Below are 15,619 nucleotides of genomic sequence, written 5' to 3'. Positions count from 1 at the left end.
GATCACTCATAAAAGGCAAGCACCGTCGCAGAGAGCATCACTTGCAACGTGGACAGACAGGAGCGAAAGCTGCCATGGTCTCTCCAATCAGGTCCGGACAGACTGACCGACCCACGAGTCAGAGCCTCCAGTCTTCCAGCCACGCCCACTCTGCACACCTGTCCTTCAATGGCCCACCTGCAGCTGCAGCACGCCCAGGCCCAGCCACACCCTGACAGCTCAGTTCTGTAGTAACTCTCCGAGCAAAATGTACCAGGTTTGCCGGGGAGAAAACAGCTCTGCGCCCTCCCCTCGGTCTGTCCCTTATCTCTGTGCCCCAGGGCTTCCCTCCGTCCCCGTCAATATGGCTGCTCCTCGCTGAGATCATACGCCCCTGAACGCAGCCCGCACAGAGGGCTGCGCGCACTTCCTGTTCCCAACTGAAATGAAATGGCACATAGGAAAACACTCTGAAAACCACAAAGCACTGTGCAATCTTGAGGTGGCTTTGAGATCGCTTTCCAAAAATAGAGCATAGGAAACCTCTACCATCAGGATTCTTTAAAGCGAATAGATTTTCTGCAATACTGAAAACAGGCATGCATTCTAACTATACCAATACACAGTCAATAATTCTAATACGATGTCTGAAGCTGGCGTTTCCCCGTATTATCTATTTCTTGCCTTGTTCTAGAAAAGATTTAAGATGGCTTATTTTCCAGTTCATTCTTCATATACTTGGCAGAAAAACATGAAGTGAGTAATACGGCTCATTATTGAGGGCATGAAGCTTTCACTTGGTAAATAACAAAGCAACCACTGCAATCACATTACTTCAGATCATGCAGTATTTTTCATAAGCCACAAACCAAAGTGCCACATTCTTATCCTAAAATATACAACAACATGCACAGATGTACATATACACAACTATGGCCTTGGAATTACGACACACTGGTAACTATACAACCCAATGCACCTCCTGAGTAGAAAATGTCATCAATTCACAGCTGAGACGAGGTGCTGAGTAGAGCGCTCCACACACCTGCCTCATTAGCACATTCAGGAAAGGTGCTCACGTCCCCAGCAGACAACCAAAAAAACAAAAAAGAAATTTTTGCAGAATGCGTTTTACCAAGCAAATCAAAGATGATCCAAGAAGATACTTGGGGGCCAGTACATCTTTATTTTAAAAAATCACTAAGACAAAACTCCCGTTTCTGAGATTCAGCCACATCTGTTATTTGAACCTCTTGTAAGAGGCAAAGTTCTCAGTGTCATGTTTACCTTCAAAAGAATGCACAACAGAGAAAATTGTAATAGAAAAAAAAATACAAGGAACAATTTAAAAACTCATGAATAGAAGTTATAAATTAATTAAAACTATACATATTTATGTTAATACCACATTTCTTTAAAAGGCAAGATGAATATGTCATCATGTATAAGATATTTAAGATTTTTAATCTGTTAAATTTGATTTCATTTATTTAAGAAACTATGAAGGAGGCAGCCGGATGGCTCAGTTGGTTAGAGGGCGAGCTCTGAACAACACGGTTGCCGGTTCGATTCCCACATGGGCCAGTGAGCTGCGCCCTCCACAACAAGACTGAAGACAACGAGCTGCCGCTGAGCTGCTGGAGGGGGCGGCCAGATGGCTCCGTTGGTTAGAGCACGAGCTCTCAACAATGAGGTTGCCGTTCAATTCCCACAGTGGGGTGATGTCATGTTTATGACACACACCTCGATATGTGACAAAAATGACACTTTATCAGCATGGTTTTTCTTCGATAACCCCAGAGCCCCCAGTCTTATCATGAGAAAAACATCAGATCCCAATAGTGGGCATCCTAAAGACACCTAACTCCTCAGAACTGTCACGGTCATCAAAAACAAGGAAAGTCCGAGAAAGTATCCCAGCCAAGAGGAGCCTAAGGAGACCTAACATGAAATGTAATGTCCTCTACAACCGAGAGGACTTTAGACAGATTTCTCCTAGAGTTCAGTTAATAATAATGTATCAATATTGGTTCATTAATTGTGACAAATGTACTATATATACTAAAGTAAGGTAATAATTAGGGGAAACTGTGTGGGGGTGGGGTGTGGGGTGGCAGGGAGATATGGGAACCCTCTGTACTATCTTCCAATTTTTCTGTAAATCTAAGACTATCCTAAAAAAGAAGTCTACTTTAAAAATGGAGAAAAACTATGAAGAAAATTTGATAAATATTAATATGTGTCAATTCTGACTAATGGAAACATAGGTGGTGATTATATTGTTCTTTTGTGTGGTTTGAAAATAAACCCAGAAAGTCACACACCAAACTTTTCTTTGCTATAGTAGTATAGCGTATATATAAAAAAATTTATGCATCAAGATCACTTTAAAAAATCACATTTAAAGAAATTATAATTATGCTGGCCTCCTGCGTGTGAGGTAAACACACAATTTCACTAGCCAGAAAAGTGACTTCTTTATGGGTCTTGCAAACCTGCTTGGCTGAATTACTATTTCAGACTGAGAGCCACAGCCCAATCAGACCACAGGCACAGTATATACATGGGTGGTGTGTTTCTAGAAAGGTGTAAGCAGTAAATCCTTCCAAGCAATGAAAAATACTCCTGGGAAATTAGACTCACTCTCCAAGTTACCTTTTCTATACATGTCACAGATGGGGGTTAAACCTGATCCGTACGCAGAAAATTTGCTATTATACACTTCCCCACCATATTTTGAATCTTGCTGTATATATATTACAGATAAAATGGTGTAGTAGAAAAAGTACAGACTTTGGAGTCAGACACAGACGGTTGTAAGTCAGAGCCTGCCACTTTCTAACAGGGGTCATCTTGAATAGTTTCCTAGGAGGCAGGAAAGTGGCTCAGAATATTTTATTCCATGTGGTGGCCCCTACCTCACAGGATTATAAACACAAGGTGAAGCAAGATCGTGTTGCAGACCAAGCAAGCAGCACCGTGCCCAGTACAATGGGCACCCGGAAATGTCACTCTTTGCCTGCTCTTACTGTAACTCGGGAAGAGTAAAATTGTTATAATTGTTCATAACAAGATCATACTGAAATTTTATATAATTCTGGAAAATGCTAAAAGTATTGCACAGGAATCAACATAAAAAACCTGAATATTTTAACTAGGTGACAGGTGGACAGTAAATTACGGTCTACAGTAAATGTAACTCTTCCCAAAATACTGCAGAAACATTTTGCAGAAGTCAATCCTTTAAGTCATGCTCTGGACCCATTTACATAGAGAATGTTAGGTTTAGCACTTCCCAACTTTCTACATTGAACAATGAAGAAATAACAGAGATCACTTCTAAAGTGTGACCTATCCAGTCACCAACGGGCCCCAATATACACCCTAATGTAAGCTCACGTCATCAAAACGGACATCTTCCAGAGTCCAGAGCACAGCTACCGTACCCCTTACAGCTGGTTAGAAAAGCCCATCCAGCGCCCCACTTCCAAGACCTCCCCAATCAGAATTTGGATTTTAACAAGATCCCCAGGAGAGTTTCTAAAATTTAGAAAGCACTATCCAAATCTGTGCTAAAGTCTAAGAGAGAGAGAGAGAGAGAGAGAGAGAGAGAGAGAGAGAGAGAAATTGATGAATTGGCTGGACTTGAGAACAGTTTCTAAAATGTCTGTATTGGTAAGAAAGCACCCAGAGGAATACAAAGAGCAGAGGCTTCAGACAGACCCAGGCTTTGAATATTGGGCAGCCATCTCCCAACTGTGACCCTACGTGTAATATTTGATTTCTGAGAGCCAAACTTTTCACCTGTCGAGTAGTTCCTGGGTGACGTTAAAGCCTGGATACAATGATGTTTCCAAACTTCCTCACAATCCGCAGCTGTCTCCTGCCACACAAGTGGAAGCCTGTCCCGTTAGCCCATCTGAGGCTGCCGCACTTGCCGTGGTGGGGGCTGGCCTAAGGGTCAGGATCACAGTTTCAAAACGCCCACCTCCAGAAATTCTATTTGTTGGAATCAGGCAAATTTCCCAAGCAAGAAACCACAGGCACCAAATAACGAACTGCAGAGATCCACAGGCAACAGAGAGCAGGACCACGGAAGAGTCGGAAAGAGGCTTAAAGACAATGGAACGGATTCCAGGGGGGGCAGAGTGCTGGAGACACAGAAGTTCTGACCCATCAGAAATTCAAGACCTTGCTAAACATCCCAGGAACTGAGCTAAAACCCCAAAAAGACCATGCATGAGGAGCAAGGCTACTCAAGACCTGTCTTAAGAATGTTTAATAAAACCTTGAAAGGATCAGACTGATTTGTGAACCAATCATCTGCCAAAACAAAACCCAAATTCTGTCAAGGAAGACAACAGAATTAATATTCAACAACATAGTCACAATATTCACTACACAGTCACAAATGACCGAACATGCAAGAGGCAGAAAAATGTGACCCATAACCAGGGATTATATATTTAAATAAACAAAAACTGCAAATGAAACAAGCACAGAGATGACAGAGATGTTGGAATTAGCCTTCAAAGGAAGGGCATGAAAGAAACAGTACATAGAAGGGACAAATAGAAAACAAACAGCAAGACGGGAGACCTAAATCCAACTATATCAACATTTAACATAAATAAATTAAAAGACTAAGATTGTCAGAATAAATTAAAAACAAGTTCCAACTATATGCTCTTTACAAGAAACAGTTTAAATACAGAGGGCGCCAAAAAAGTGTATACACATTTTAAGAAAGGAAAAAAACTGTATTGAAATTGTAATACTCAATATACACCAATAACAAAAGAATACAAGTCACGTTTGACTTCTGCAATTACAGGAGGTGCTCAAAGTGGTTACCATCGGCGTCCAGACACTTCTGATGACGGCGAACTACTGCTTCAGCAATGCTGACCAAAGTGTTCACTTGTATCGCTGCGCATGCCATTTCAATTTCTTCCCGAAGCACCGTCAGCGTAGCCGGTTTTTCTACAGTACACCACATCCTTTAAGGTGCCCCATAGGTAGAAGTCAAGGGGTGTTAAGTTGGAGGTTCTAGAGCATACTCACACCTCCACTGCCGTATTTCCACAATGTTCTCAAATTTCAAATACCTCTTCATAATGGTCTTGAGCTCCTCAAAAGACAACTGTGCTTCCGCCATCTTCTTTGACTGCCCTGCCTGTCGCAGGGTGACACTAGCATTCATTTGATTAATGCCATCTTTTGAGCGAACATCATACTCCACATTGCTACAAAATTCAATTCAACTTAGAAAGTAATACATGGATAGCATCTCTTAAAATGTGTATACATTTTTTTGGCACCCCCAGTATAAAGACACAGACAAGAGGGTAAAAAAGATATACTTTGAAAATATTAATCATAAGAAAGTAGCAGTGGCTAGGTTACTGAGACAAAGATTTCAAGATAAGGAATATTAATAGGAATAAAGAGGAATATTTGGAATGATAAAAGGCCCAATTCATCAGGAAGACATAATAAGCCAAAATGTATATTCACCAAATGAAAGGGTTTCAAAACACATGAAATAAGCAGTCAGATTTCATTCTGACTAAAAAACCCCCCACAAATCTATAAATATAGTTGGATATTTTAATACTCTTCTCTCAGTAATTGATAGATGAGACAAAAAAACACTGAGGCTATAACTGATTTGAACACAATCGGCCAACTTACCCTGACATTTGCAAAACACTACACCCTCCAACTGTAAGATGCACGTTCTCTTTGAGAGTATGTAGAACATTCATCAAGACAGACCATGTGCTGGGTCATAAAACTAGTCTCAAATTTCAAAGGACAAAGAATCATACAGAGCATGTTCTCTAACCACAATGGAATTAAAAATCAACAACAAAATAATATCAGTAAAACTCCCAACTATTTAAAAATTAAGCAACACACTTCTACATAAAAACATGAGTCAAAGAAGAAATCCTAAGTAAAATATAAAAATATTTTGAACTAAATAATAAAACAAAACATATCAAAATCTGTGGGATGCAGTACAGAGCAATATTTAGGGAGGAATTTATTGTTCAAAAGTTAATACTGGGCAAGTCCAAAATCAATGATCAAAGCGCATCCCCCAGAGGCCAGAAAAAGCAAAGAAAACCCAAAATAAATAGAAGAAAGAAAATAACAAAGGTAGAATCAATGATATAGAAAACAAGAAAAAACTGACAAATCAAAAGCTGGTTGCTTGAAAATAGCAATCAAGTTGACAAAGCCCTACCTGGGCTGATCAGGAAAAAAACAAGAGGTCAAATAAACACAAATCATAAATATCAGACTGAAAGAGGGGACACTGGACAGTCTACAGGCATTAAAAGGGAATTAGGGGACTATTATGAACATCTTCATGCCAAATAAATTTAAAAACTTAGATCAATTCCTTGAAACCACAAATTACCAAAATTAACACAAGAAGACATGAAAAATTCAATAGCCTATACCTATTAAACTAACTGAATCATAATTAAAACTTTCCCACAAGGAAAATTCCAGACCCAGACGGTTTTACTGGTGAATTTTATCAAACATTTAAGGCATAAATAATGCTAACCTTAGACAAACTTTCAGAAAAGAAGCAAAGAAGGAACAATTCCCAAGTAATTTTACGAAGCCAATATACTCTTGATATCAAAACTAAATAAGGACATTGTAAGAAAATATAGACCTACGTCCCTCATGAATACAGATGAGTATGTCATGAACAATGTTTTAATAAATCAGATCCAGTAACATATAAAAAGGATAATACATTAAGATCAAGTGCGGTTAACCCAGAAATGCCGGGCTGGTTCAACATTCAGAAGGATGTATTTCACCACGTGAAAAGAATAAAGAAAATCATCTCACTAGATACAGAAAAAGTATTTGAAAAAATTCAGCAATCATTTATGATCAAAAGACTCACCAACCTAGGACCTTCCTCAGTCTGATGAAGGATACCTTTAAAAGCCTTTAACTTAATAGTAAACAACTGAATGTTTCTTCCACAGATCAAGAATAAGACAAGGGATGTATGATCTCACCCCTTTTATTAAATATTGTACTGGAGATCTCAGGCAAAGCAGTAAAGCCAGAAAAATAAAAGGCCTACAGATTACAAAGGAAGAAGTAAAACTATCTTTATTCAAAGACAAAATGACTTGCAATATATGGTGATAGAAGGAGAACTGACTCTGGGTGGTGAACACACAATGTGACATATAGATGATGTAGTACAGAATTGTACACCTGAAATCTATGTAACTTTACTAACAATTGTCACCCCAATAAACTTTAATAATAAGACAACATGATCTAAAAAACTCTAAGGCATCTATCAAATAACTAACAGAACTAATAAGTGAGTTTAACAAGGTTACAAGATATAATGTTAATACAGAAAAATCAATTCTATTTGTCCATACCTGCAACAAAGAAGTCAAACAGTGATACAAAAATCTAGAAATTAAACAAATAAAAATGTGAAACTAAGCAACTTTAATACTTACTATATAAAGCTAAAGAAATGGACACATGGATCAATGGAATAGACTAGAACAGGGTAGCAAGCTTTTTCTGTAAAGGGTCAGTAAATAGTTCAGTCTTAGGCGACCTATGTTTTCCATTCCCAATTCTTTCATTTGCTTCTTAGTTTATTTTTAATCAACCCTTTAAAATTATAAAAACCATTCTTAAGCTGTGGGCCACATCAAAATAGTCCACAGATCAGATCACGCCCATAGGCTTGCCGATTCCTGGACTCTCCAGTCCAGAAACAGACCTCTCCTTACCCAGTCAATTCCATTCCTAGTTATTTATCCAACAGAAATGAAAATGTGTATGTCCTCACAAAAACCTGCACAAAAATGATCACAGAAACTTTATTCTTAATAGCTCCACAGTAGAAACCACCACAATGTCCATGAACAAGAGACTGGATAAACAAACCATGGCATATTTACACAATCAAATACTATTTAGCAATAAAAAGAACTAGTGATTCAGGCAACACGGATGAATCTCAAAAACGAGCTGTATGCAAAAGCAACCTTGCAAAAAAAAGCACATTACTACGTGGTTCCATTTATATGAAGTTTGAGAACAGGTAAAATTCATCCGTGGTGAAGGAAATCAGTAGTCACTCCCAGGATGGGGGTGAAAGGACAGGAAAAGGGAGAAACACAAAGGAATCTTCTGGGGTAATGAAATGCCCTGTATCTTGATAGGGGTGTGGGTTATACTTGCACAAGTTTTGACAAATGAATCAAACTAACACTTATAAGATCTGTGCATTTCACCATCAGTGATAAAATGCAAACAATAAAATATTTTAAAAATTAAAACATGTAGGTCTTTAACTCCAGATAGTTGACCTTTAGTTGGAAAGTAACCAGAAAGACTGATGGTAAAAGTATTGCTCTTCAAAGTAGTCAGCAGGAAGACTTAGCAAATCAAAGTATTCAGTGTTGCTATTATGTAAAACATTCATTCAGTTTGTTACAGAAAATAATCAGTTACAAAGTTAACTGGAAGAAAGAAATACAACTCCAACTTTGACTATAAAGACACATAATTACAGATAAAAGACTGGTAGTAAAAACATCAAAAACTTAACACTAGCAACTGTGTAACAGAATTATGTACCGGTGCTGTGGTATCCTCTAGATTTGCAAATTTTGTAAAATAAGCATAAACTTTTTATTATTAGAAAATGTTCTCTGAAAACATTAGGAAAGCAGTCTCACTATCACTTCAAATGTTCTGTGATTATCTCATATCCTTTAAGAAAGCACCTCGCCAACTAACTAATCTTCTCTAAGTTTTTCAGTAAACGCAGGCACTGTGCTAAGAACTATACATACGCCAGCTCATGTAAGCAGCACAATTCTGTGAGAGAGATTATCCCCCCTTTAATCTGCACAAGTCCCAAAGGCAGGTACTACTAGTATCCGCATGACAAATACAAAAAAAACCTAAGACCCAGAATGGTTATGTCATTTTCTCAGGGCTTAATGATTAGTGGAGCCTGGCTCTGAACTGAGGCAGCTTACTCCAGCCCAAACTCTGCTTTGAAGCACTTAGCTGCACTGTATTCTGAGGAAGGCAGTCTGGGCTGCTGCGGATGCTACTACTCATTTTATATATTTATATGTGTATATACACATATATGTGTGTGTGTGTGTGTGTATATATATATATATATATATATATATATATATATATATATATATGTCAATCTCATTCATTAAAAAGTTTTAGAAAGAAATAAATTCACGGATAATTATCATGGGAAGTTAGGCACATCCTGAATCACATATTCTGAAGGACAACTATGATCACCTTCCATTAAAGTCACGATAAGACTAAGTCAGCAGAAGACTGCTTAGTATTTCTGTCAAAAACCTGTCTACAGAGCTATATGCACCTCACAGTACACAGTATTAATTCTATGGAATGACCATTTTTTCATTGTGATCTTTTTCAAAAGGCCAAATTAAGGTTTACTTAATATAAAATTCCCTTATTTTCTGTGCATTATTTTAAGGATCAGATAAGATACATTACATGAAAAAGAGGAAAGCATCAGACAAATGTACAGTATTGTTTTTCTTGCTATTAAATACTAGAAATTCCCAATTATCATTCCAAAATAGGGAAAGTGGATGAGTCCTTTATTCCTTTACCAGCTCTAACTCTCCACTGACTATATTCTGGCTAATCCATTTCTTCAGTATACAGGTTCTCAGAGGGGGGCTGGTCCCTAACCAGCACAAATAGGGTCACCTGGGACTGGCAAGGAATGCAAAGTCTCGGGACCCACCCCAAACCTGCCGAATCAGGAACTCTGGGGAGGGCCCCAGCATTCTGAGTTAACAAGCCTGCAGCGATTCTGCTGGACACTCAAGTCTGAGAACCACTGCTTTATCCTCCGAGACCAAAATGTTGGTTGACTGGGTCCAAGAGGTCTGGATCAAAATTAAAATCTTTACCCCTCAGGGAGAGGCCCAGGCAAAGGCAAGCTCTGTGATTTCTGACCACTTTCTAAAAAGGAAGAGTACTTCAAAAACCTTGCCAAAAAATAAGCACTAATCTAACCCCCTGTGAAGAAGACTTACCATACAAACTATTTTGGTCCCTTTTCAGATTTGTAACTTGTAAGGGAGGACTAAAAGGATTTCTAAAGCCACAAAAGCACACTTTTATCAGCCTCAAAGATTCTGCACTCGTTGGCCAGACACATCACACACCCTCCTCTTTCTACCAGCTTTTGGCTTCCTCTGCCACCTTCTCTGTGCAGAACACCACCTCTCAACACCTGTAGCCAGGAGAATAACCTGAGTGTTTGTATGGCTCCTAAATCCCACCTACATTCTGCTGGACACTCAAGTGCCTTTTTGCTTTCCTTCTAAAAGACAAGCAGGTTGGGTTCTTTTCAGTAGAAAACTAGAATATGCTTCCAAAAAAGGATAACATACTTTTTTTTTTTTTGCTACTGTTGAAATGGACAAGTCATTTCGTTTTGTTTTTTGTTTTTAATCATACCATGTCTTGTTAACATTATTGCCATGTTGTTGAAATGGCTTGTTTTCAATTTTAAATATTTTGAGAGTCACACAAAATTAGGAATGAGAAAGGGGAAATAATCACAAACACTGAGAAAGTCCAATATTTTAAGAATTTTTGCATAACTAACTTAATGGTTTTTAAAGCCTGGATGGAAACAATTTCTATTAAGGTAGAAATTGTAAAACTGACCCAAGAACAGGCTGCACAGGTTAGTGATTAAGAGACCCTTAGCCAGACTACGTGAGAGCCAATCCTGGTTCTGCCACTTGGTGGCTGTGTGATCATGGAAAGTTACTCAACTTTCTTCCACATCCTCCATTCTGTGTGCCTCCATTTCTTAATCTGCAACATAGGACTAGTACATGGTACCCACTTTATATTTTTTAATGAGTAATAAAGTTAAATATTTGAGTTTTTTTCTAAAAGTAAATTTACACTTTTCTAAAAGAAAAATATATTGACCCAAAAGACCAAAAGTCTAAAAAGTTCAATATTTATAAAAAAGAGCAAGTGTTGTCAAAGATCTTAAGTCATTCCCTAGGAAAAAGCTTCAGGCCCATACAGTTGTACAGGTGAAGTCTCTCAATTCTTCAAGAAAAAGATCACTCAAATGCTAAACCATTCCAGAGAACAGATGTGAAAGGCTTACAAACTCTTTTTGACCAAGTTAACACAACACTGAATCAAAACCTAACAAAACACACAAAAAGCACTACAGATCAATCTCACTATTGATTAGTGAGAAGCAAAATTTCAAAATGAAAGACTAGCAAATAAAATTCAGAAATACATTAACTTTTAATTTCACAATTGCAGAGACGGTTCAATTTGATATTAGGAAACCCACTCTACTGAGATAATTTGTCACATAAATAAGAGAAAAATTACAGGGTAATCCCCATAGATGTCAAAAGGAAACTTGATAAAAATCCGTATTTAATAAATGAGGGATAATGCTCCAATTTAAAATGACTGCAAACCAAAGCTCACATTATATTTAATAAAAAACACACGACACAGTCTCTATTTCAGTGAGATCCAAGACAGGGATGCCCAAGAGCATCAACATTGGTAGAAATACTGGCAAAGGAGAAGACAAAATTATTAATAATGCAAAAGATGACTGTCTACTAGGAAAATCCAAGAGACTCACCTGCAAAAGTATTAGAATGAATAAGAGAATTCCATAAAGTGGCCAAGTTACCAAAGTGACATACACACATCAACATCTTTTCTGTATTAAAATAGGTGATGCAATAAAACTCATTCTCAATAGCAACAATAAACTCATTAATACACCCAGAAATAAATAAAACAAGGTGTATGCATATTACTTATATAAAGAAAACTATACTATGCTTCTGAGCAACTTAACACTGCATGAAAAGACAACCTGTATATACCTAAGACAACTCAGAAAGCCACAAAACTGCTAACCTGTCAAATTCCTCCTTAAACGATTTATAAAGTTCAATACAATCCCAGTCAAATCCCACGATTTTTATTTGTTTTTTAAGGACCTGAAAAACAGTCCTAAAGTTTATCTGAAACAGTGGTTCTCAACTGTGGCTGTCATGCAAGTCAGGAGGAACTAACTATAACTGTATAACTGTTCACACCGTACCCTGGATTCTACTTCATTCGCCTGCAATGGGTTTCAGGCATCACATTTTTTAAAACTCCCCAAGTAATTTTGATTTTTCAGACCGGTTTGAGAACCACACGGCTGGCAGACTGTCTTATAAGAATGACAAAGAAAATATTGGATTCTTGAAAAAGAATGAAGGGCAATCAGCTCCATCATATACTAAACTCATTATACAGCTAGAGTAGTAAGTTTCTAACACAGGATAGGCAAAGATCAATGAAACGGAGGAGTCCAGAACTAGACCCAAACCTTATATATGTAAAAACTACACAAAATATACCAAAAACGGTATGTTACATTAGTGGGGGTGGGGGGAAGCTAGACTGGCAATATCTAAATAAATGGTACTGGGATTACTATAATTTTGGGGGGAAAACATGTATGTAGCTCGATCTCTATAACTCACTCAAGCCAAAATAAATTCTGAGTTAAAGATCCAAGGTATAAAAGGAAAATATCCATGAGAGTATTTCATAATTTTGTAATAGAGAAAACATTTTCAGACATGACATAAAATCCAAAAGCCATAAAAAACAGATAAATGTATTTCTATAAAAACCAAAAACATCTATTTGGTAAAAACACATCTATCACAAGAACTACCCCATTGTAAATTTATGTGGCCATGTTCCTAGTACAGCAGACGTTAGTAAATAAAAAAAGGGGAAATGTGCATTTATTAAAAGGCTTAAACCACCTTTACTATACAAGTATTAAGAATATAAACCAACAAGAAATGGGAAATAATGCATCAGGAAAACAAAGAATATGATCAATAACAAAATACAAATGCCCATGAACTTATGAAGAGACACTGCTTAAGAGACAATTCACGTAAAAGAATGGCAAACAGAAAAGAATGATATCAGCGTTGGTGAGAATTGAGGGGACCGGGACTCATTCGCTGCTGGTGAGGATATACTTTGAACGATATTTTGGAAAGTTTGGCAATATGTGTATTTAAAATGTCAATATTCTTTAATCCAGAAATTTTACTCCCAAGAATTTATCCGGCAGATACACTCAGATGTACAAAGCTGTATACACAAATCAAAATTGTTATAACTGCAAAACACTGGAAACAGCCTAACTGTCTAGCCAATGGGGCACTAGTCCTATAAATTAAGATACCTAATCAGGAGCTACTTCGGCACCATATCTAGTAAGAAGGACTGAGAGCGCTATCTAACACAGAATAACGCCTAACTACTGTTAGATGGCAGGAAGGAGGTGTATTACACACACACACACACACACACACACACACTTAGTTATACTACACTACTCTTTATGTTTAGTAGAGCCATCTACACACACACACACCTCTATATGCACAGACCATCTCTGGAAGGATAGATAAGAAATAGTAGTTGCCTTTTAGTAAGAGAATTTGGGAGAAAAAAAGGTCCAGAATTAAAGGAGATCAACTTTTCAGTTCTTACCCTTAGTGCTACTGGGGGCGGCAGGTGTTTGTTGTTAAACCATGTGTATAATTACTTTCTAAAAACAAAACTTTTAACAAAGTCTGACCCAGTAACCTCCTTTTCCAGACTCTATCCCAGGATGTGTGTGGACTGCCTGTACAAGGATATGCTCGTTGCATTGTTTGTACTAATGAAAAGTTGGAAACAACCCAAATGTTCATCATCAGAGGAGTAGATAAATAAATTACGGTAATCAGATAATGGGATATTTTGCTATCGGTAGGAAAAAAAAAGAAAAATCTGTGTGTACTCTCATGCTGTTATATGTATATGTGTTATGTATCTACCGTTAGGTAAAACAGCACAGATGCTTATGTAGTTTAGTTCCATTTGGTATTTAAAGAGTGTGTGTTAATAAATGTATCTGCAGATAAGTAGTTATCTGTAAGGTATGATAAGAGCTAATCTTTTTATAGAAAATATGTGTTTCCTATGTAATAATTTTTTAAACAAAATTGTCTTTTATAAAAGTTAATTTTACCCTCTGTGCGTTTTAAAATCTTATTTAGCTCTGCTACCATTATGTTCTAGAGAAGAATGGCTTAAAATGAACTTGTCTCCTGCTCTTACTATTTGCCCACCACTATTAGTTCTTTTGTCCCGTGACAATTTTTCAAAATTGCCAGTCCCCGCCCCTTCTTCACGTCACCCTTCTGGGGTTACCTACAGGCAACAGAGATGACTATGACCGCCCACCCAACACTACAGGGGCTTACTTTCCAAATAGTGAACACGTACCAAGTGTTGTTTGAAAGGGAGGTCACTCTGTACAAAGGAAAGAACCCCAGGACTGAATGAAAAACCTGGGTGGACAGAGGAACACGAAGCGACAGAGATGAAATCAGCAAAGCCCAGACTGCAGGAAACTCCCCAGAATAAAAAACAAACAAGCAGAATAACCAGATTCAAATAAACTGTAACGATCATAGAGATTAATAGATAGATTCTCAAGAGCCCTATCAGCTGACTGAAATATGAGTTATTCAGATGCTGAAAAATAATCTGAAGAAAACAAATTATGACATAGGAGACCACTGGAAATTTGCATATTTAGTGGACATTTGATGATGTGAAGAAATTGTTCAGGTATTTACATGTGAGAATGACGTATGTTCAGGTATGCCAAGTCTAACTTTTAGGGACACATTATCAATGGCTCTCCAAGTACAGTCAAGGGCCCAAAATAGCTTCATAAAACATTAAGACATTCTTGGCCTTTTTCACCCTCACTCTCTCCTAAGAAGAGAGTTGTTCTCCAGAGGCTCTGTGACGTGTGATGTCATTGTGCTTAATGGCTAATGGAATACGTACTTGTGTTTTAAAAGTCTGCTTTAGTATCTAGTGTGGCAAATATTAATAGATACAATCCATATTTTAAAGAAATCTCTTCAGGGCCCTCGATACTTTTTTAGATTATCCAGGAGTCCTAAGACTATAAAAAGATTGAGAACACTTGCATCATACTATTATGTCTACTTTTTTGTGAATCATTTAAATTCCCCAAGATAAAGTTTTTTGTAACTGGGTGGCACGGAGTGGAATGAGTGAATCGGGAAGGAACAAACAAAGTTATCTATCCAGGAATCCTAAACCCATCAGAAATCCCTTCTCAACGCAACTCTAAAAGGCACGAGCATATACAGACCTCTCTCCAAATGCCAGGGACAACTAAAATTAAGTTCCTATTCCCCTTTGCTAATGTTTCAAAAGAGATAAATGCAATTTTGACGTTGGGAATTACTTCACTTTTATTTCTTAAGGTTTTTAAAAAAATCTGCTCCTTACCGAAGACAGTCATAGGACTTCGTGTCTGTCACCTAATGTTTGTAATCAACCTTGTGGGGAAACTGGGATCTACTCTTACTGCTCCCTTTTCCTTATTCGGGACTTATCAAATTCAGAGAACAGCCCAAAGCATTTTCCTGTTCTG

At 37.6% G+C, this 15,619-nt stretch overlaps 1 protein-coding gene across 4 annotated transcripts in view; it reads right to left on the bottom strand.

The window, feature by feature from the left end:
• The window catches only part of CREBBP (CREB binding lysine acetyltransferase), a 128,128-nt gene that overhangs the window by 86,697 nt on the left and 25,812 nt on the right, over positions 1 to 15,619 (bottom strand). The window lies entirely within an intron of this gene.

This window comes from Rhinolophus sinicus, chromosome 10 (genome assembly GCF_057876585.1).
Source record: "Rhinolophus sinicus isolate RSI-liver-muscle chromosome 10, RSI-T2T, whole genome shotgun sequence".
Taxonomy (NCBI): Eukaryota; Metazoa; Chordata; class Mammalia; order Chiroptera; family Rhinolophidae; genus Rhinolophus; species Rhinolophus sinicus.
This window is presented reverse-complemented; position numbering and strand designations above follow the sequence as displayed.